Below are 22,454 nucleotides of genomic sequence, written 5' to 3'. Positions count from 1 at the left end.
GATTTCTGTGATTAAGGATAAACAAAAAATGCTGGGGGCGGCACGGTGGCGCAGTGGTAGCGCTGCTGCCTCGCAGTTAGGAGACCCGGGTTCGCTTCCCGGGTCCACCCTGCGTGGAGTTTGCATGTTCTCCCCGTGTCTGCGTGGGTTTCCTCCGGGCGCTCCGGTTTCCTCCCACAGTCCAAAGACATGCAGGTTAGGTGGATTGGCAATCCTAAATTGGCCCTAGTGCGTGCTTGATGTGTGGGTGTGTTTGTGTGTGTCCTGCGGTGGGTTGGCACCCTGCCCGGGATTAGTTCCCTGCCTTGTGCCCTGTGTTGGCTGGGATTGGCTCCAGCAGACCCCCGTGACCCTGTGTTCGGATTCAGCGGGTTGGAAAATGGATGGATGGAAAAAATGCTGGACACTTCAATCAGAAATATTAATATTTTTGGAACCAATTAACTAGACAATTATATTTAAATATTACATGGTGCTATTACCTCAAATTAAAATGACTCATTCAGTTAACTTGGCCATGATCACTCTTCTTCATAAACAGGGCTCTGAGAGTGTGAAAATTCCTGACCAATCTCTCTAATCAACTCTGATGCCAAGTTGCAGGTTATATTACTTGTCAGTAATCAGTCATCCACAGATTAATTTGCCCTGACCACACTGATTTCATTTGAAGCCACAAAACAGCAGACAACATCCTCTGCCTTTTTTCACGTAATTGATACAGCTACAACTTCATAGTGACCAGTTGTTCTCCTCCTCTTATTTGATGTGGAGAAGGCACTCATTCATATGAAATGGGTAGCTATTGAGTTCAGTACGGTTTGATAAGACATTTAGTGAAATAAACAAGAGTTTCATTTACAATATTTTTATATTTACAGAGGTGCCAGTTGGGACTGCACAGTATTCCTCCTTACTCTTTTTTCTCCCTTGAGCTACTCACCATTTTCCTCCATAAATTGGACCTGACTGTCAACCATCATTATTTTTCCATCTAGTTCTGTTGGACCATTTTTATTTAATTTGAGTGTCAGAGAGTTAAGACTCATTCAGAAAGAAGGTCAGTCATAGCCAAGGTCAAAATGCAGTTAAGTATGAGATTGTTCAAGTTACATGGATTTTGCTAATTTAAAGTTAAAAATAAATAGATAAATAAAAAATGGTCAAAGCAGATATTTCCTAACAAAAAGGGTATTCAAAGGCAAGTTCCTTTGTGGAGTCTTTATATTGCTGCAAAGACTAGAAGGTACTTGTAGTCATTTTGTATAGAGCAATGTTACAGGTTACATAGAATGTATCATATACCCAGCAACCATGTAGCACCATAGCAATTAAATGCACAAAACTGAAGCTTTCAAGAAAAAAAAAATACAAAAGCTGTGCCCATGAAAAGTAAATACAAAAACTGGCAATGAAATGACATCACCAAAATAATGGTGAAAATAATAAATAAACAATGGAACCAAAAACTTTACATTATTGGCAGTGATTATCCTCATCATTAAACACAATGTCCCCCAACAAAAATCCCACTATATGTTGATGATATCCTGATTTTTTCCAGACAATGTCCCTTCCAATTTTCCCTGCATTCTAAATGTATTTAACTTCTATAAAATTTTGTATGGTGTTAAAATGAAATGATGCAAACCTTCCCTTTGCCACTCAAACGAAATTCATCAATAGGCATGTTTATTGCCACCGGTTCTATTGACATAATCATTTAGATATCTCAGCTTTAAAGTGCAGGCCACTTTCACCTCTAACTACTTGGTCCGTCCTTCCTTCCTTCCCCTGTCATTTCTTTCACAATTGGCAATTATTTCAATGAATAGTGTTCCTCATTTCAATTTTGCTATTAGAATCAACAATTAAAGCCCTGGTTTTGGTTCTGGACACACCAGCATTCATTTTCTAAACCCAGGAATATACACCTCTCATGTACACACATTCACACCATGCTCCCTGAGTTAATACATAACTTAATTTAATATTTAAAAGGATAATGAAGAAGTCATTGAAATGGGTGATTATAATTACTAAATTATGAAGCAAATAAAACCCAATAAATACAGTAGAAATTAATTAGGAATTGAAAGATGTAATTAATTATTATGCTGTATCTTAGTGTATCAAAATATAAAAATAAACACATACTACAGGAAACTTTTGTGTATTTATTTTACAATTACAGACATGCACAGTACATTCTTTAACACACCACTAAAAGGTACTAATATATAATATATAATACTCTGCTAAGAAAAAATTTTGAACAAATACATTTTTAAGGAAATAAACTAAATTAAACTTAGAAATGTTAGGGCAGATGAGTGAAAATTGAGATTTAAGAATGGATTGATGAGCTGTGTTGAACGGATTGGAATGTTCTCATAAAAAAAAATCTCTAGGTATACAGTATTTTCAACATTTTCATCCTTGATTTTTTTTAATGTTTTAAGTTAAATATGCTGCATTTGTAACTGTTATATAGTGTACTGTGCTTATCAGGGGAAGTAAGCTTTATAAGAATAAATTGAGTTTAAAAGATTGAATGTAATTGAATTGAAATTAATAATGTCATAATGCAGCTGGAGAATAACATTTTTAATAATGCAAATAAGGAAGAAGTTACTAATGTGCCAGTGACAACTGATAATATTCCAGTCATATTAAACAATTTCTATCTTTATAATTATATTTTGTATATTTTATTTGCATTATATTTGCCTACTTTTCTTTATAGTTGCATTTTCTTACTATAAAGTATATTTAAGTAATGCATTTCAATCTACATTCAATGTAGGAAATATACTATATAAATAATAACATTATTATTATTCATTTGCAACTACTAAAGAGGTACAGGGCAGAACATTAAACTAACTAGAAATAAATACATTCCAAAGGCCAGGTCAAATTTACTAATGAACCTTCAGAATAGGTATTAATTGTAAAATATTTGTGAACCCTTAACATTAATTCATTAAAAGTTCAGTAAAAGACTAAAAAGCTAAAATAAATCTATGCTGTTATACACAGCAAAAGGGAAATGCAGCTGAACTAATTTAAAGGCAGATAATCTGTATGCAAATTTATGACAATAATTCAAAACAAAAAATAAGACAGCAGGCATCCAGTATACATGTTTTCAAGAGAAATCAGAATGAGTATAGACAGGGGAGATATTAGTTTGCAAATGTTATCCAGATGTTATTAGAATTAATATTTATTGGCAATGTAATGTCTTAAATTGTCAGCCGTGAATTTTAATAGCATATAATATGATAACTCATAATTGAAAGTATGGATCCTTTTCTGATTTAGGATATGTCAGAAATGAAGATCACATAGGCATCAATGCTGAATATGCTTTTTGAAAACTGCACCCAAAAAGACCTGGCATTCCTACTGAACTCATCTCTATTTATAACCAGAAGGAGTAAACTACAAAGAAACAAATGAGGCCACTCTCAGTGCTGGGGTACACTGGTATTTCTCAATATGGTGTGTGCCATTCTGGAGAACACTATCTATAGCTGTATAATACAATCTTGAGGAGACTGTTTTATAATAACAGGATCATGATAATAGCACTAGAACAACTCCAGAGAAAAGTTATTAAGCTTATTCTGGAACTGCAGAACATAGGTTATGAGGAAAAACTGAAGGAGTTTATTTTTTTAATCTTTACTCCTAAAAGAGAAGATATAATACTCGAGTACCTTCAAATTTTGCCTGGTTATTATTTCAGATATTTTGAATAGGAGTACAATAGTTATGTTGGTCTGAATAGCCTGTTTTCATCAAAATATTTTATTATATTTTTATGTTATTCACAATCCTTTCGGTGTTAAAATAAGGAAGTCGACTGACAGCATTCCTGTATGCCATCTGTTTATACTTCTTTCACCAATATATCAATAAACTTAATGTGATTATGTACTTCCCTCACCCAATAGGTCAGGGAGAAGGGCTAAAAGCAGTTGTGTGTAAGATTGACATTAGTATTCTGTGAATGAATTATCATCCTACACACATGCCACGTCACAAATCCTTTTAACAAAGCAACAGGGGTTAAGCTGAAGTTAAGAAAAGTGACAGGTATCAATTGGTATTTTAAAAATAAATGAAAAAATGACAAAAAATTAGACTACAAACAAAATATTGGGGTTTATAAAATTGTCTAATGATAATATGTATATTGTAAACAATTCATAAGCAATTCTGCCTGAGCCTTAATGAAATGAAGAACCACTTCTAAAACCATGTAATATCCTTCTGAAATTCAGCATAAAAGTTAAATTGATTAATTAAAGTCAACAAGAAGAATTCTGCCTTGACATCCTTAGTGTTACATTTCTGCCTAGAAAACATGTAAAAAATATTGCATATTTTTCAACTAGCAAAGTTGTTATTACATGTAACAGAAATATGTTGATACTGTGATGGATGGCCGGCTAAATATTCCGGCCCACACCTCCAGGCTGCCAGGTAGAACCCTCCCAACAGCATGGAGGTTCCCCGAATTCCAGCAGGGCCTTATGGACCTTGTAGTTTGTATACACAGCCCTCCTGGATACCATGGGGACCACCAGGAGCCGCTGTAGGGAGGCTTGGGGAGTGCAATGTGCCCTATAACCTGGAAGTACGTCCCGGTCACGTGAACAGGAGAAACGACGTGCTTCCGGGTTGAAGAAAGGAGCTTTTATCCGACCCGGAAGTGTTCACGGTCACATGGACAGAAGAGAGAAATGCTTCCTGGTCATGGACTATATAAAGGACTCTGGGAGACCAGAACACTGAGCTGAGCTGGGAGGAAGGGTGGCTAAGTGTCTGGGAGAGGAGGAGTGTGTATTATTGTGTTGGTTATTGATAATTGGTACTTGTATGAGTAGTGTGGAGTGGAGGGTGCTTAGTGCACGTTATAATAATAAAAGGAATAATAGTTGTACTTTTACCTGGTGTTTGGCGTGGTACCTGAGGGTTCAAGAGGTCGATAACAACCTCTACTGCTACAATACCAAACTTCAACATAAATGCAGTATGAAAGGCATGTCTGCTGTCTACTGCTATACTGAAGTAAAATTAATTTGTAAAGTCATCTGTACTGTCTGCACTGATGCAGATTTAGTACACGTCTTTCAAGTGACAGGTTTTGAAACAGTTACCAATGCACAGCCTGATGTTGCAATCAGGATAGTAGAAGCGAATTTCTTTGCTTACTTTTCTTATAATATTTTTTCTATTGCTTGCACATGAAAGGTTAGAATATCAGCGTCTGATTGACATAACTGATTATATTGTGACATTGTGGCCCACTGTATTATTTTAGGCTACTACAGTGCAAGTCTTAGTGACTTCCACATTTCCCCTGACATGAACATTGAAATTTGTTGCATTATGAAAAGTTCATAGTAGGCTAATATCTTTTTTGTTCTTCCACTTGATCTCAATTATTTTACCTTTTTGTCATGCAGCTGTGGAACCATACTGAAGATGCATACGACTGAAGTCACTAGACGTATTCAAGCAATACAGTTGCAAACTGAAGCATACATCAGTTTCACTATTTTGGTCAATGTCTTGTTTCTACTAATGGTTACAGCTTTTTTTTTACATACTATTGTGTTTTTGGTTGAAAGCTCCACACCACTCATGCATATTGATGAGTTACCATTGAGTGACAGAATGCATAGAAAATACATATTTGTTCTTTGCAACATGATGTCATTTCATCTATAAGTTGGCAGCAGAATACCGTCCCGAGCATTATTCAAACTTAATGTTGTATTTGCATTCAAAGCAGATTTCACTGAGTATTACTCGGGGTTAACCATTGTTACACATAATTCTAAATCTAAGTTATATTTGGGGTTAAAAGTGTAGAATTTGAGTTTGGATTGACCATCTTTGGAGTAAACCAGGACCACACTGGTGTGAATGGTGGGATGCTTCAATAAAAGGAAAAAAAATATGATGACTTGCTACGGGAAAAGATGGTGAAAGGACTACTTATAGAAGAATGCCCAACCAGTGGAAGACTTCCAGCAATCCTTAATAGCTATAAGGCAAGGCTTAATTATACTCTAATTTCTGTCAGACAATGAGCTAAAACAGGCACAGATGAGGGAGAAGATGTAAATTTGGATTCTCAAATCTAACCAATCTGGCTCAAGTACTTCCTAGTCTGATGATGTTCAAAAAATAACTCACTACTGTCACGTACTGTGAAGTCTCTTATGAATTGAAGACTCAACTGAAGATCTACACCAGTCTGCAAAGGTAAAGTTATCAAAAGCTTCAAACAGTTTGGTGTAGGTAACAGAGCGAAGCTGTGGTTACACAACCATTGTGTACAGGGTTGGTTTAGTCAGGGTGGGGAGCCTAATATGATTCCCTTTCATGTGGCTGAAAAAATCTCTAGCAGCACCTCTGTTTGGGGGTGCTGAAGTATAGGAATGTTTTAATTTCTTGAATCAAACAGGAAGCTATGTGTATTTTGTAGGAAGGGAGGCACAGACTTACTGACTCTCTATCTCACAGCCTAATGCTAGACCATAAACATTCCCATACACACCTCAAAACAGGCGGGAAAGACAAAACACTTTAGCAGCACTAGAACAAATAGCACTTATCTTGTCTTTTAATGTTGATTTAACATTTTCAAACAAACAGCTGTGAAGTCAGCACACCCTCATTAACTAGGAATCTCTGTTCGAGCAGGATCATGGGTGAGTGTCTTGTCTGCAACACAGGCCTTGTCTGTCCATCTATTCTAAGGTACTTTTTTTCTGAGAGAAGGTCCAAAGGGTGGATGGCTCGATGACTTCTAGCAAGATAGATTTTAGACCAGGGGTTCTCAATTCTGGTCCTTGAAAGTTTTCATTCCAAACAGTTCTATAATTAGAAGCCTGGCCTAGCAGATAATGAAACTAGGCATTTAATTATATGGCTTAATAATATGGTACTTTTAATTCTTCCCAGACAAATCTTTACCGCATTGTAGATTTTTCATTTTCTGAAAGCATTATTCATATGTTTAATGGTCCAAAACAAATCTGTACCTCTTTGTCCTTCCCTTTTCTCTCACTTATTTCAAAACATTTTATTACCACAAATACTTCATGATGCATATACGCAGATTTAAATAGAAGCACTTTAACTGGAGAGATAATGGTTTCTTTGTCATTTGCACCTCATTATTAACTGATGGCTGGTTAAAAAACTGGAAAGAATTTTTAAAAATTAAAATGCACCTGTTTAAAACTAAAATAGTCAGTTAAGGGTTCTGAACTCTAATAAGCAAGTTAAATAGAACTAAGCCCAATAAACATATAGCTTTAGCAGTAAATAAGTGGGTTCTAATTAAGAAATTGGTTAAAATGAAAACCTGCAGCCACTGTGAACCACAAGGATGTAATTGAGGAGCCATACTTTACACCATACAGACAGACAGACAGTGTATGAGTGAGCAAGGATTCAGAAATCTCTCTTATTATCTTATTCAAATACATGTATTATATACAAATTTAGCACAATAAATGATACTATTATCTATATGGTGCTTCTTCTTTCTTCTTTCACTATTCTCTATATTTTCTCAGTAACCAGAACACTTCAGAAAGTTTATCTGTAAGCAAAATATTGTGCCTGATTTTCAGCACTGTCTTGTTTTCTGTTAACATTTCACAGGACCTTCCTTCACAGCTAATACAGTGTCCCAAATATGCACACTATATTATCTAAAGTGATCTCAGCCAAGACTGTGTGCTATGAAATACAGAAATATGGTGTGGCTAATATGCAAACCACATTACAACATGAAGAAGCTTACACAACACCACAAAAGCTGTGAAAATGACATCTTCTTAGAAATGACAATAAACAATTAAGAAACAACCCACTTTTACAATCGTAAAAGCCCTGTAAATGTTTACTGGAAGATGTCACAGCCTCCAATTTGCTAAAATACTTAACAAGAAATAAATACATCATCACGTTTCTCTTTCTGTGTAAACAATGAAAAATATAAGGAACCCTTAGTCATAAAAATTCTGAAAATAATTTCATAATTACAAAAAGAGTTGTAATTATGAAATTATTTTTTTTCAGAATTTTTATCACTAAGGGTCATAAAAGAGTTTGTGAGTAGATAAAATAACAGATGCCTTTAAATACAAAAAGACAGCAAGAAAAAAAAGGGTAAAGCTGAAACAATTAAAAAATACATAAGAAATACTAGTACTGAGAGAGAGAAAATAAATTGAGACTACAAGTAACAGTGCACTCTCACCTTAGAAAGAATGGGTATTAGGAAACAGAATATTGGAAGAAGAAAGGAGTAGTGTCAGTGAAGTTTTAGGAAGTAAAAACTGGAATGTCACACAAAACACAAATAAATGGGTTTACAAGTCATCTGCACTGTATCAATAAGTAATTATTTTACAAATGTAACATGTTTTGTTATTTATACTAGTAATGGAGTAAAGATACATTAAATTTCAAAAGCATTTATCTTCCATGTAGTGTAGTATAGTATGGCTGATGTTCCAGCTTCCATCTTGCTGAAGTTTGAACTGAGCGAGTCACATAACCCCTATGTACTATATGAAAACGATTGCAATGACTATTGATCTAAAATGTTACCTTGAATGAAGATATTTCCTAAACTATAATAATAGCAATTTATCTGGGATCCAGAGAGCTTTTCCTGAGAACAACAAACGTACCGGAGGAATCAACACTAGAAGGAAAACCAGTCCATTACAAGTCTCACTGAATCCCGTACCTTACTGTACCAATACCTTGTTAAAATATCATTATCTCTTGACACATTTTGATTTGTTTAGGTCTGTCATTTATTTCTTATATTAGTCTTTGTGCATGCCACCAAGTGTTTTGGACATTTTCAGTTTCAGTGAACACTTAATTATGTCTAATTTATACACCACCATATTGAGCTTATGGATTTCTCCAAAACTCACTCAAGCTTGTATAAACAGTCTAGGCCTTTATTCACAAGTGTAGCATGATATGGAAACCCAGTTATTACTTTAAAGATAAGTGTTGATTATGAGGGCTAAGGGTGTTTTTACTGAACTGGCTACATATACTTAATTCAAACTAAAGTCATGGTAAATTTAATTGATGGTTTTAATCCACATCTCGATCTTTAATTATCACAGCTTTCTAAGTTGCATAAAGGATTTCTTCTCCTCTTGGTCCTCCCTCTCTGTTATTACATTTCCAACTACCTATTATTAAAATGAATATCGCTTCTTAGTTTAATTTTGTGAGTGCCATACTCCCCCTGAAACCTTCTCTCCTGTTTTCTGCGGAATACAAAAATATCCAGTATCACCCATGCTTCTTTAACCCATGACAGTAAGGATGAAGTGATGTCAGTACTTCATTTAGAAATGTGTGATTGGTAATTTGTTTTTCATCCAATTTTGAGTTGCAAAGCCCCTCACACTAATCCACCATCCTATCTTACTATTAAATGTAATTTGGTCTCCCACTGTTCCCTCTCTGTCCTTCCCTTTACATCTTTGTAAAATTGTTTCTCCCTATAATTATTTATCTATCGTAAGAAGATGTGGCACTGGGTTCAAAGACTCCTGGACTTTTGTTGGGTTTGGTGCTACTGCACAACAATCTTCCACAATCTGCCCTTTTAAATTGGATGCTCCAGCTCTTTCTGATCAATTCAGAACAACAATGCACTTTTAGGTGGATGTGAAATGTTTCAATGGCAGCAGTCCCACCTCTTCTTTAACATCTGGCTAAGGTCAGTCCTTCAAATGTGGTGTTATGCTATTTTCTGCTCTTTCCTCCAATCCTGTTTTTGATTTTGTTTGTTTCTTATGTCCCCATCTGAAGCCTGTGTTTTTGTATCTGTAAGATACCATATGCTGTCATTCTGTACACAAGGCATCTTCTTGGACCTCTTTGCTTACCCTTTATCCTCTTTACAGTGAGGCTGTATCATCGTGGCCAACTTGGCACTGGCTTTTTGCTGGAAATCCATTCTGATCTCTGGAAGTTCTCTTTCTATAACCCAGTTCTTCTTAAACTCTCTGTGCTGCAGATCAAGGGATCATTCATTTTGAATATCGATAAGTGGGGATTTGCTGCTCAGCTAAGGTCATGGATTAGTAACACGAATACCTTGCAGCCAGGCTTTTCCAGCCTTTCTAATTTGTTTAGGGTCTAGAAGTACATTTTCTGTGTTTTCTAATAAATAGACTGGTTCTTTCCTTTATTACTATTATTATTATTAACATTAATTTTAATACATTACTAGGAAGGGAGGAGAGCACTGGAGGCTGTTATTTAACCGAATTTTATTTGTTTCACCTTTTGTTATTGTTGAGTATCACAGGAATAGCCTACTGACTTAGTCATATGCTGCAATGCTTTGCCCCATTTTTATGTTTACCCTTCAAATATTATATAATGACTCATAAATTTGCTAAATGAATTCTGAAGTTGAACATAGATTGTCTTTTTAATTTCTCTTAATATATTTCTATAAATATCTCTGTACATTTCATAAGCATTTTATGCAAATCATCATTACATTGTGCCTTTATAAACTAATACATAAATAACAAAATAAAATGTAAGAATTAATATGTGAGTGTAAGAGTGTAATATGCATATTATTACTGTAACTGTTAACTCAGAATTAAAGAAATATTTTCAGAGTGTGTTACTTCAGTATTTTTAAGCAGTTTGACTTTAAATGCAGACAATGACCCTTATGTTTCATCAGATTCTATATTGTAATTTCTAGCCCATTTATATTAAGCAATTCCACATGGAGAGCATATACTTTGCAATTTTGTGCGTTATTATCATTACTGTGTGTGCCTTGAGCATGGGAAAGGGCGCTATATAAATAAAATATATTATTATTAATTATTATTACTTAGTTTAATAATAGCCAATGGAAATAATTTGACTTCTTTAACATTTTTTTGATTGCAATTCAACCTTAAAAAGCATGTTTTTAAATAACTTTGACAATGAACTATTGTCAATAACCTATAGATAACAATAATTAATAAATGTCATTATTACAATTTTGGCTTGTGAAGGCTGATATCGATAATCTGTGCACAAAATATTTTAAGTCATTCAGCTTTTTGTATGTTTATCACAGCTTCTCCACTAGCTCGTTGCGGAATACTTAGATCTATCTATCTATCTATCTATCTATCTATCTATCTATCTATCTATCTATCTATCTATCTATCTATCTATCTATCTATCTATCTGTCTATCTATCTATCTATCTATCTATCTATCTATCTATCTAGTATTTACTTTTGAATTGTAATACAAAGGGCAATTTTATTGTTAATAATGGGTATGCTCTACTAAAAAATAGCATAAATTAAAAGTATAAATGTCGACGTTGTATATATATCGACGAAACTATAACGTTAAATTTAGAGATTTGCCACAAAATACTGTTATCAATATACTGATATGCCGGTTTCATATCAGTCAAATTAAAAACATTTAATTGGATAATGTGAGCTTCACAGTGTTACTTTAAATTATTGTTGCTCATCGGCAGTTGAAATGATGTTCAAGTAATACGATTGTATTTGAGGATAATGTAGACCTTTTCTAAATAATTTATACATATTATTATTATTATTATTATTATTATTATTATTATTATTATTATTATTATTATTATTATTATTAACAATGGTGAGTGTGCTGTGCCACTGACTTCAGATTCGGAGATACGCAATACAAAGAAGTCAGAACCTCCACTCAAAGTAACAAGCCGCTGCTTTCAACTCATTTTCACTATTCTTGGCACATGTGCTTGATTTTATACGCTATGTGGCCCTGCACAGTAGCACTAATTATTTAAAAAAAAAAAAAAGCCACGCAGTTTATCGATGCAGTAAGTCAACACTGGCAGTCGGGTGTAAAGCCTTGATTTCCATCATTTAATCTTACCCACTCACACCCACAATTCACCAGCAAGTTCTTGTGGCAGAATTAAACATGCGAGTCGGGCACTGGGGGTTTGGTTTTCTGTTTCGTCTTTATTACACAGACTCTAAAATAAATAAATAAATAACCTTGCATGCAGGTGACTTGGTAGTAATTAATAATAATAATAATAATAATAATAATAATAATAATAATAATAATAATAATAATAATAATAACAACATATTCAAGCTTTTTTCTCATATTCCGTTTTTTCTGTCATAGTACGTTATCTTCAAGAAACTACTCTATGACATTTTTTTAAACAGAAGTCTTAAAGGTCTTTGATCGACTTGATGTTTATTGAACAACAGACTAAAAAGTAACATTTTAAATGAACAAGCACGAGCTTGAACTCGTGCAAGCTAATGCTAAATGCACACGAACCCGCAGTATTAACATTCAAGCTAATATATTACAAGCATTGTTTTGTTTTTTATTTTTGTTCTCATTGGCCCGTCATATTTACAGAAAGTGTCGCATTCACGTAATTCTGTCATACACGTTGAAAACCACATACCATCAGTTCGAAATTATTTATTGTACTAGCCGGTTTTCATTCATTGTTACGAAACGTTCTTCTTATTATTTAGATAGAAAATAATATATAAAGACATTGCACACGAAAAGACGTTTTGTTTCCGGTCATAGCCGCTGTCTAGAAGCACAATATGACTTAATTCTGGTGTAATGTATTCAGAATCAATCAGTACCTGCACACTGGTGCTATAGGGCAACACATCTTCATTAATGCTTACTTACTCATGCCTGCGCAACCCATTTCAAGGTGTTTTTTTTTTTCTTCCTTAAGCAATGTCTGCGGAATCAGGTGCAAGGCGACAACCCTGAACCGGGAGATGCCCAACCGACATTCGAAATGGTGACCCAATGCTATAAACTTAACTAAATAATGTATGATGGTCAATGAAAATGTTATATATTTCGCTGGGTGCATAGTGAACTCGAGAAGCCACTTGACAGGTGCCTATTTTCCTTTAGGAATACCGTATAACGCTAACTGGGCCGCTAAGCTTTTGACATGGAAATCAAGTAAGGTAGACTTTGAAACAATTCAATAATAATAATAATAATAATAATAAATAAGCCACTTTATATATGAAGAAAATATGGATGAAAAGCCTTCGTGCTGCGCGTCATCATGGGTTTACTCGTGCTACATAAAAATATAAAATTCTAATAACAATGGATATGCCTTGAGGAGACTGCTGCCCACTTAAAGTTGGCCCGGACGCCCCAGGTGTTTTAAGAGAGGAGTTCGATGGGCGGAGACCTGTTATTAATTCAGGGTGTTGACACGTCATCCTATTGTCCCAGCTGCTGAGGTGACACCTGTGAAATCGGTCGTCGGAGATTACGTGCTAACTAGAAGTGCTATTGGAATACAGAGAATACTTTAAAACACCGATTTGTTTTTTTATGCTTTCTTTACAACGTTTGGTCACCAGTGTTTTGTTTTTATTAATACTCTTTGTAAACTCGCTGTAGTAATTATATCAGTTGTGTTTAAACGGAATTGTTCCATCTCCTCGTTGGTCGATTTTTGACTTGGTCTCCGAATCTCGCACACCCTGAATTAAGCGACTTTGAAAATGCGGTGTTAAATTCAAGTATCAATGAATCAAGTAAGCAAGCAAGCAAAGAATGATGAAAATTTAATCCATGATTTAACAAAAGCCTACATTATCCTAGACGGTGTGAATACTTTCCTTAATATTGACAAACAATTTTCATATATAAGACGTTATGAAGCAAATCTAATATCAAAGTGAAAAAAGAGAGGAGGGTTAAGGGAACAAAGCACGTCTAACTGCAAGCCGATTTTTGTGGATCCCTGCTTCAGTCGACTGCTGCAACTTAACCTTTCCCTTACATAAAGTGGTAAAATAAATGTATCGATTCAGCCAACAATTTTCTAACCAGCTTATCCAATTCAGGGTCACCGGGTGGCCTGTGACTGCTTCGGCAGCAGTTGACGAGAGGCAGGAATCAGCATTTAAAGGACCATACCTCATTATATATGACAACACATTTTTAAAGTGGTGAAATAACAATACTTCTGGCATTGCTAAGTGATTCATACGTAAAGCGAACATAATACGTTCAATCATGCATTGTGGAAGGCAAATACTAATAGTGTAAATAAAATAATTCATCAGGGCATAATGCTTTTCCATAAATATTTGTTGAAAAGCAACAAATAACTGTTTACTTTAATTATGTTTGCCTGAATAAAGTAGCTTTAATATTGAAATGTGTACAAACATAAAAGCATAAACCTGTCAATTTTAAAAGTATATTAAATGGGTAAAGGCGGTATATAGCGTCTTTCTTTCAGTCACTCATTTGAAAAGTCTTTCACATTAATATGGAAACATAACGAAGAACTCAATTAGAAATAAAATGTCAGAGAGAAAAGTCGTCTTTTAGTATCTTGCAATATTCATTACTATATCAGACGTTCATCAGGAATGCCATTAAACACTTTATGTGGAATTACATCTGTCTGCTCCAAAATCAATCACTGGGCACTTAATGTAATAATTAATAAATTATGAATACTGCTTTAAACAAAGAGCTTTTGGTCTTAATAGGATGCCCCATGTGCAGAGTTTTTGTTTCTCCCTGTTGTCTTGTTGGTTTCCAACAGGGATTTCAGCTTCCGGCCCGATAACATGTTGTCAGGTAAAATATCACATTTAAATTGGTTTGGTTTGGTGAGGCAGTGTTTGTGCACAGCTTACCTTCAATTGACATCCCCTTCAAAAGGGACTGCCTCTGGGTTAAGTTTCAGCTTCATGCATCCCCATCTGTTTTAACACGTTCTGAAAATTGGTTCATGGTCTTTAAAAACGTTTCACGATCCTTTTTGCACCAGCGCACCTCTTACATATGTGCACATTCACTGGTTCTGTTTTAATACGTCAATCAAAATCCACTATTCATATAAGTTTTATTAATGCTTTCATCTCAGCAGTCAAATACATTTAAGCCAAAAACCCTAACATTGTCTGCAAACACAAAGAAATTATTTTATCAAATACAGTTGCAAGTAATTTACTTACTGTCAAACATACAGCATTTACGAGATTCTAAAATTCTGATATAAAGCATTTTTAAGTAATTTCTGTAGAATTAGCATAAACTAATTGTAAGCTTACTCATTTCGGATGTTTTGGATTCCAGAACTTTACATTCAATTCTTAGTAATACAATTCGTGTACAGCACTTACAGTTGTGGAGAGTGAAATGTTAAAGCAATAAAAACCGTGTTGAAAAAAGCAGATTAGAGAAGAGACCTGCCCATGGGGTCTCACATTCACTGTATCTGTACTTTACAGGCATAAGGATTTAAAGACTGCCGTTCGTGTTCTTCAAGAGCGCACATATTTTTCCTTCATACTGAAACTCTTTATTTAATCTGTTGACGTTATTTTTAATAAGTGTTTTGCTTAAAGTGGCTACTGTTTAACAATTAACAGATTTAATAAAACCTGTTGTATATTGATGCTACATTAGAGAATGACTAAATAGCTGTATATATAATTTTTTGTGTTTAGAACAGAATTTAAATTAAAAGTAAACATTTATGCACCCATTGAGAAATATGTTTTTAAATTGAGACCAGATTTATTTGTAGAAAATATTTCACACGCTAGTTCAAGATTTAATATTTACACTGAGTATTCTTATTAAAGGCTACTCTTTCTTCTTTAAAACAATGAATACATTGCACTCTTCTTAAGGTCATAAGTTATTTTACTTCATTTTCTATTGCAATAACAGCAGTTAAGTATTGGATAATGCAATGTTTTAAAATAATTTATTGAAAGTTGCTTTTATATTTGCTGAGTTTATATTTCCTTGTGGAGTGTTGAGTTTTATTTCTCTTTTAATGCAATGATCCATCTTTCATGTGTGCTTTTGCTGAAATTTATAAGAATATTGTTTTATCTTGGGTATTTCATTTAGAATATATATATATATATATATATATATATATATATATATATATATATATATATTATATATATATATATATCTAGGACTATCAGAGCAAACTGTTATTATGTTTTAAATTTGTAACACAATGATAATAAAGCGATTTTACAAAGAAAAGTTAAATAGATAAGCATAACTCTTTTATTGTAATGAGGATTTTTTTTTTTTCTGATCAACTGGCTCTTGTAGTTAATATTAGATCATATTTGTATTAGCTTGTGATGAATATTTTTTCATGCTGTCCTAAAAACATACTGTAATTATAAGTGAAATGCTCATTTTTTTTAAGGAATTTATTTTTTCTTTCTTGAAATGACTTAAGAATGAAAATGATTTCAGGCAAGGAAAAAATTCACATTTTTACTGGAAAGGAACAGCATACAGTAACCGGTAGTGACATGCTAATTAGGGCTCTTTGTACTATATGTGTAGTGGATTTTTAATTTAGTCCTAAAGACAAATTATATGTGGCTTAATTAACTGTGTGTTTCCTTGATTGGTAAGGCTATGCTCTCTCAAGGTTAATGAAACAAAACACATCTGCTTTCATTCTCCTGATTTTTTTTCTATAATTTAATTTGCACTGATGCACATAAGTAGAGCTGTGAAAGGTTTTGCAATGCAGATAATAAATGATGAGAGACAATGCCCACCCTTTGTTGACTGAGTTCCACTTTATCTATTCATTTTGCACCTGAAAGTGAAACAACTCCTCCGCTATTGAAAGATAAGCTTATTTAATATGAAAAAAGCAGCATTGCTACCAGGTATGTTTTATGTGTTATGAAAAATCATGAGGAAGAAACATTTATTTCCTGATGGTGTATATGACACTGACTTGTGAAAGAATAAACATTTTAGTGGTAAACAGAAATAAATTAGAATTATTAAAGAAGGCTAAGTTAAAAAGAAACTATTGCTGAAATTGTGTCTTAATTAAACTATTGGTTATTACAATGTAATCTTTAGCCATCATTGTACAAAGTAGCAAGATGTATTACATTTATTTTACCCAAAGATATAACAAATCTCATTTTTTAATTTTATTTACTTGCTGCATTGAATACAAGACATATATTTCATGATAAAAATTAGTTTAAAAAAATGACGATGATAATGGTAAGGATAAAAGCAAGCTGATCGCTTGTGCACTTTTCACTGAGGAGCAGTGCGTCTTTGGGTTTTATTTAAAGCAATCATCTAAGAAAATATTGTTAACAAGTAAGAAGAGTTGTTTTTTGGTATAACTTGAGATCATTGCTTCCATAACATGCTTCAAAACAGTAAGCAAAGTACTTGAAGTTACATGAACAAAATACTGTTAAATGAGGGGATGAATCTTGAAGCAGAAATGAATATAGATGTTGAGCTAAACGCTCATAAGTGGATATAACTGCAGAAGTGATCCACACCCGGTGGTGCCACACACCTATTTGCATGGCTTTGATAATACTGGTGACAATTAGCTGCTAAATGGCAGGTGTGTGTTAACAGCACTTGTGAATGTATGGAGAACCCGGTTAACTCTAGTGAGCTAAGAATAGAATATGACCTAGCAATTACTTCAGTCGCAAAGTAAGCCCCACCGGCAGTGGCCATTCCTGCAGTTCTTTTTGTGTCTGATGTCAGCTGTCCATCTTTGCAGTGTTCAAAAGGAGGAGGACATTAGGAGCATGCGCTGATAAAGCACGTGTGCCGCACCCACCACATGACAAACCAACTCAGGATCCCAGATTTGGACCCAAGTAAAGCCATGGCAATGGGTGACACCTCAACACCACACTAGTTCAGATGGACTGGAACCAGTGTGGGTTTTTTTTAATGGTGAGTGGAGTGCCAATTCTGTCACCAACCCAACATATTTTTTCCCTGCAGGTTGGAGGGCCTACATGCAGGGCTGGATGCAGATTAATGTCATACCCAGGACAGAGCAATTGCAGGTTAAGGGCCTTGCTTAAGGGCCCAATGAAGTAGAGTCACTTTTGGTATTTACGGGATTTGAACCAGCAACCTTCCAATTGGCAGTGCAAATTACCTAGCCTCAGAGCCACCATTCCACCAGTGTTCAAGTCAAGTTGGGGAGCATGCATTCAGGATCCCGGTTGGCAACCCCCCAGGCAGACACACGGTCCAGTCCCTCCCTCCGGAAATGACCCTCTATCTGCCGCAGCCAGGCCATGGCTGACCCCTTGGCCTGGTCCAGCCACTCGGGTCCCCAACAATGAGGATCTTATGAGCTGGATCACCCTTGGGGAAATGCGCCACATGGCCGTAGTGCCATAACTGACGCTCCCTCATAATGCAGGTAATGTGCCTCATTCGGGACTCCATGAGCAACTTCCTCATTCGACACAAAGTCAAACCAACGGGTACCCAAGGATTTTCCGGAAAGATACAGTACCAAAGGAGTCCAGTCTTCATCTCAGGTCACTGGATAGTGTCCATGTCTCGCAACCATATAGCAAAAAAGAGAGCACCAGGACTCTAAAGACTTGGACCTTCATGCCTTTTGCAAAGCTCCACACACCCCCTTTCAGTGACCTCGATGACCCCCCATGCTCTCCCAATCCGTCTACTGACAGAGACTCGTCACTTGTACATTTTTCTACATTCAGTCTATCCTTCTTTTTCAGAATGCACTAAACCACACCACATTTTGCCACAGTTGTGCAAGCAGCCTGCAATGCCTTCAAAAGTAAGAACTAGTTCCCAATGGTAACGTGACTTTGTTGAAAAGATGACCTTTTCTTAGCAGTATTGGTCAGATTTCTAGTACTGTAAATGTACCTTAATATTATGAGAGGTTTACTAACCAGAAACTGGCAAAAAATACAAATTCAGAGTTGGGTCAAATCCTCATAGGATGCCTCAGTGATCAAAAGTAGTATTTCCGTCCATCCATTATCCAACCCGCTATATCCTAACACAGGGTCACGGGAGCCTGCTGGAGCCAATCCCAGTCAGCACAGGGCACAAGGCAGGAACAAATCCCCGGGCAGGGTGCCAGCCCACCGCAGGGCACACACACACACACACTAGGGACAATTTAGGACCACCAATGCACCTAACCTGCATGTCTTTGGACTGTGGGAGGAAACCCATGCAGACATGGGAAGAACATGCAAACTCCACGCAGGGAGGACCTGGGAAGCGAAGCCAGTGTGAGGCAGCAGCACTACCACTGCGCCACCGTGCCACCCCAAAGTAGTATTTTGTAATTGTGAATTTATTTTTCAGAGTTTCAGTAGAGATAATAAGTGTCCCAGACAAGGTAGGGCTTAGTTTCTATGCAAATACTATTTGTTTATTTAGCTTTGCTCATCCCTACTGCTGCTTTAAAGAACTGCTGCCTTAAATGGCACAGACTTAAAATCACATCTGACAGCCATAAATAACTGCATCAAGAATTGTAATTTGGGCAGTGCCATGGCACACTGGTCTGTGCTGCAGCCTCACAGATTTGGTTTCCTGATGTTTTAATTCTGCACCCATTTATTGTCTATTGACAATACTTAGAATTTTCTGCTACTTACTAAGGTTTGCTTGTCACATTCCCAAAGACACACGGGTTAGGTCAATTGGCTAGTATCATCTGGCTCCAGTGTGCATACCTATAGCTTGCAATAGGCCAACATCTTGTCCAGGATTGTTTCTGCAAGACGGTCTTTACAAGGATTTTATTAATATTGTCCTGAAATAAACAAAGTGGGCCTCTGTTAATCTTTTTTTTTTTTGTGCTTTGTCTATAAGTAAGAAATAGAAGCCGCTAGTTAAAAATGTGTTGGAAGTCACTGCTGAAACAAAATATTATCAGGCTTTATGTGTTTAAGTTAAGTTGGGACCACTGTAACCCAAGACTGTATTACAAATTTTTTGTTGAATACGCAATAGGATGTCCGAAACTTAAAAGTACATCTTAAAAGGAGGACCTAGGAGTCATAGTGGACTCCTTATCTATGTGTGAACAATTTGCAGAATCAATTAAGAAATTAAGAAGGCTAACAGTATGCTAGGTTTTAAAGCCTGATGTGTTTAGTACAGGTCAGGAAGGTTATACTTAAGCTACATAACTCTCCTATATGGCCTCATCTGGTTTACTTTGTGCAATTGTTTGACTCCATTCATATATATTTATAAAATGCTAAGGGCTGTCTGTTTGTCACAATGCTAAGGGCTGTCTGTCTGTCATGCAAAAACTGAAAAAATATCTGGGCCTTAAATCTTGATCTTAATCAAGAGCTTAAGACGAGACATGAGTAACGTGATCTAAGAACTGGAGGTGCAGGCAACCTTGCACATGAAATTGAGCTTCAGTTCCTTCTCACAGCAAGCAGCAACATGGCTGCGCTCTTTAGCTGACAGGAAAAGAAAAGCCAGACAGGCAACAAGGCATTGCTGACAGGAAAAGAATCACAATAGTCTCACAGTGAATAACTTTGCACATGCTGACTGATCATTTTCATCATAAATACGCTCATTCACTATGAGCATAACAGAAGTCATACAAGGCCAAAGAACTGTAACACTGTCGCTTGGAACACTGGCTTCCTATGCCATGTTATTGGGCTTTGGGGTCCTTCAAGTTGTGACTGGTAGTGCAGCCATGCACCATGACTGCCTTGAAAACAGCTGCAAGAACATTGACTCACAGTGGAGGATATTGCAGCAACTCTGACCTGGAGTGCTGTGTTTTGAGAGAGGTACTTCTTCAAGAACCAGAGGTCCAAATGTTACTAGCATTACTAAAAAGATATAGCATTGCTAGAGAACATACAGAGAAGAGCAATTAGACTGATTCCTGGACTGTGGGATATGAGTTGAACCTTTTTATTTTTAACAAATGAAAACTAACAGGTGACATGACAACTGTTTGAAATAATCAAGGGGACTAAGTGCAGTGGATTCCATTTGTTACTTTAAAATCAATTCTCTAACAACATAGGAACATTAATAGAAACTTTTTAAATGTAGAGTATGCACAAATGTTAGATTAAGTGCTTTTTCATAAAGAGAACCACAGACAAATTGAACAGTTACCAATTAGTAAGGTAAACAGTAGTACTTTGGAGGCATTCAAAATTGAACTTGATTAATTACATACATGTTGCAATGAGGCTTCTCTATGTGCCACCTTAACCAGAGCAAACAGCACTAAGAACAGGATCTTTATAATCAAAAACAAAGAAAATGAAACACAACCAAAACAGAACTCAGCTTCTGCCTCCCGGGCCCACTAATATGCAGTGGAATTTAAAATCCACTGCAGGGTTACTTCCAGGGAAATCCTCTGAAACACCATATGAAAGGTCTGAAGCTCTTCTACCACAGTTTATACAACAGAAACTCACGTGTCCAATGTGACAGTTCTCTGTTACCACCAGGGCAAACTCTGGAATCAGAAATAGCATATGAAAGGTATGAAGCTATCCTACCACAGTTCATACAACAGAGCCCCATGTGTTCAGTGTGACAGTCCTCTGTTACCAGCCAGTACTTGGGGTAAGTCTCCCAGAGGTTTCCTATACTCTATGACCTCTTTCTTGCATTAGTACAAAATGGTAATTATATGCGAACTGTGTCTCCTGGCAGCCAATTATCCATAGTGGAATGCAGTATGTGCTGTATGCTTAAGTACAACTCATATTTTCATGGATATGATTTAATCTCTAGCATTAACAAAGCAAAACATCCAAATTGCTTCAAGATGATCAGCGTAACACCTGTTCCAAAGATATCAACTGTATGCTGTTTTAATTGACTATTGACTATTGACCTGTCACTTTTACATCTAATAATAAATAATAATAAGTTGCATTTATAGAGCGCCTTTCACAAACCCAAGGTCGCTTTATATACAAAGTAAAAAAAAATTACACAGAAGACAAAAATTTGTAGAAGAGGAAAGTTTTCAGTTGAGATTTAAAGCTGAAGAAAGAGAAGCGATCTCGGAGTGACTGAGGAAGAGAGTTTCAGAGCTAAGGGGCTATAGCACTGAAGGACCTGCCTCCCAGGGTGGGCAGTCTGGTGTGTGGGACAGTAAGGAGATTACTGCTCAAGGACCTGAAAGAGAGACAAGGAGTGTAAGGAGCTAGTAGCTGAGTGAAGTAGATGGAGCAAGGTTATGTAGGGCTTTGAAGGTGAAAAGCAGAATCTTGAATGTAATGCTTGATGGAACCGGTAACCAGTGAAGCTGGGAGAGAACAGGGGAGATGTGAACAAAACGCTTTGTGTGGGTGAGGACTCTGGCTGCTACATCTATACAGCAAAGTAAGGTGAAGGTCTCAGTAAAGTTGATCTGCTCAGGCCCACAAGATATTTTGCTGGTGTTCTTTTAGTAAAAAGAAAACTGTTTTGGAAATGTCTGCTGTGGCAGAAAGCAGCAACAAGCCATGGAAATAAATAATGGCTTT

The sequence above is a fragment of the Erpetoichthys calabaricus genome, chromosome 6, assembly GCF_900747795.2.
Source record: "Erpetoichthys calabaricus chromosome 6, fErpCal1.3, whole genome shotgun sequence".
NCBI lineage: Eukaryota > Metazoa > Chordata > Cladistia > Polypteriformes > Polypteridae > Erpetoichthys > Erpetoichthys calabaricus.
Note: the sequence above shows the minus strand (reverse complement) of the source record.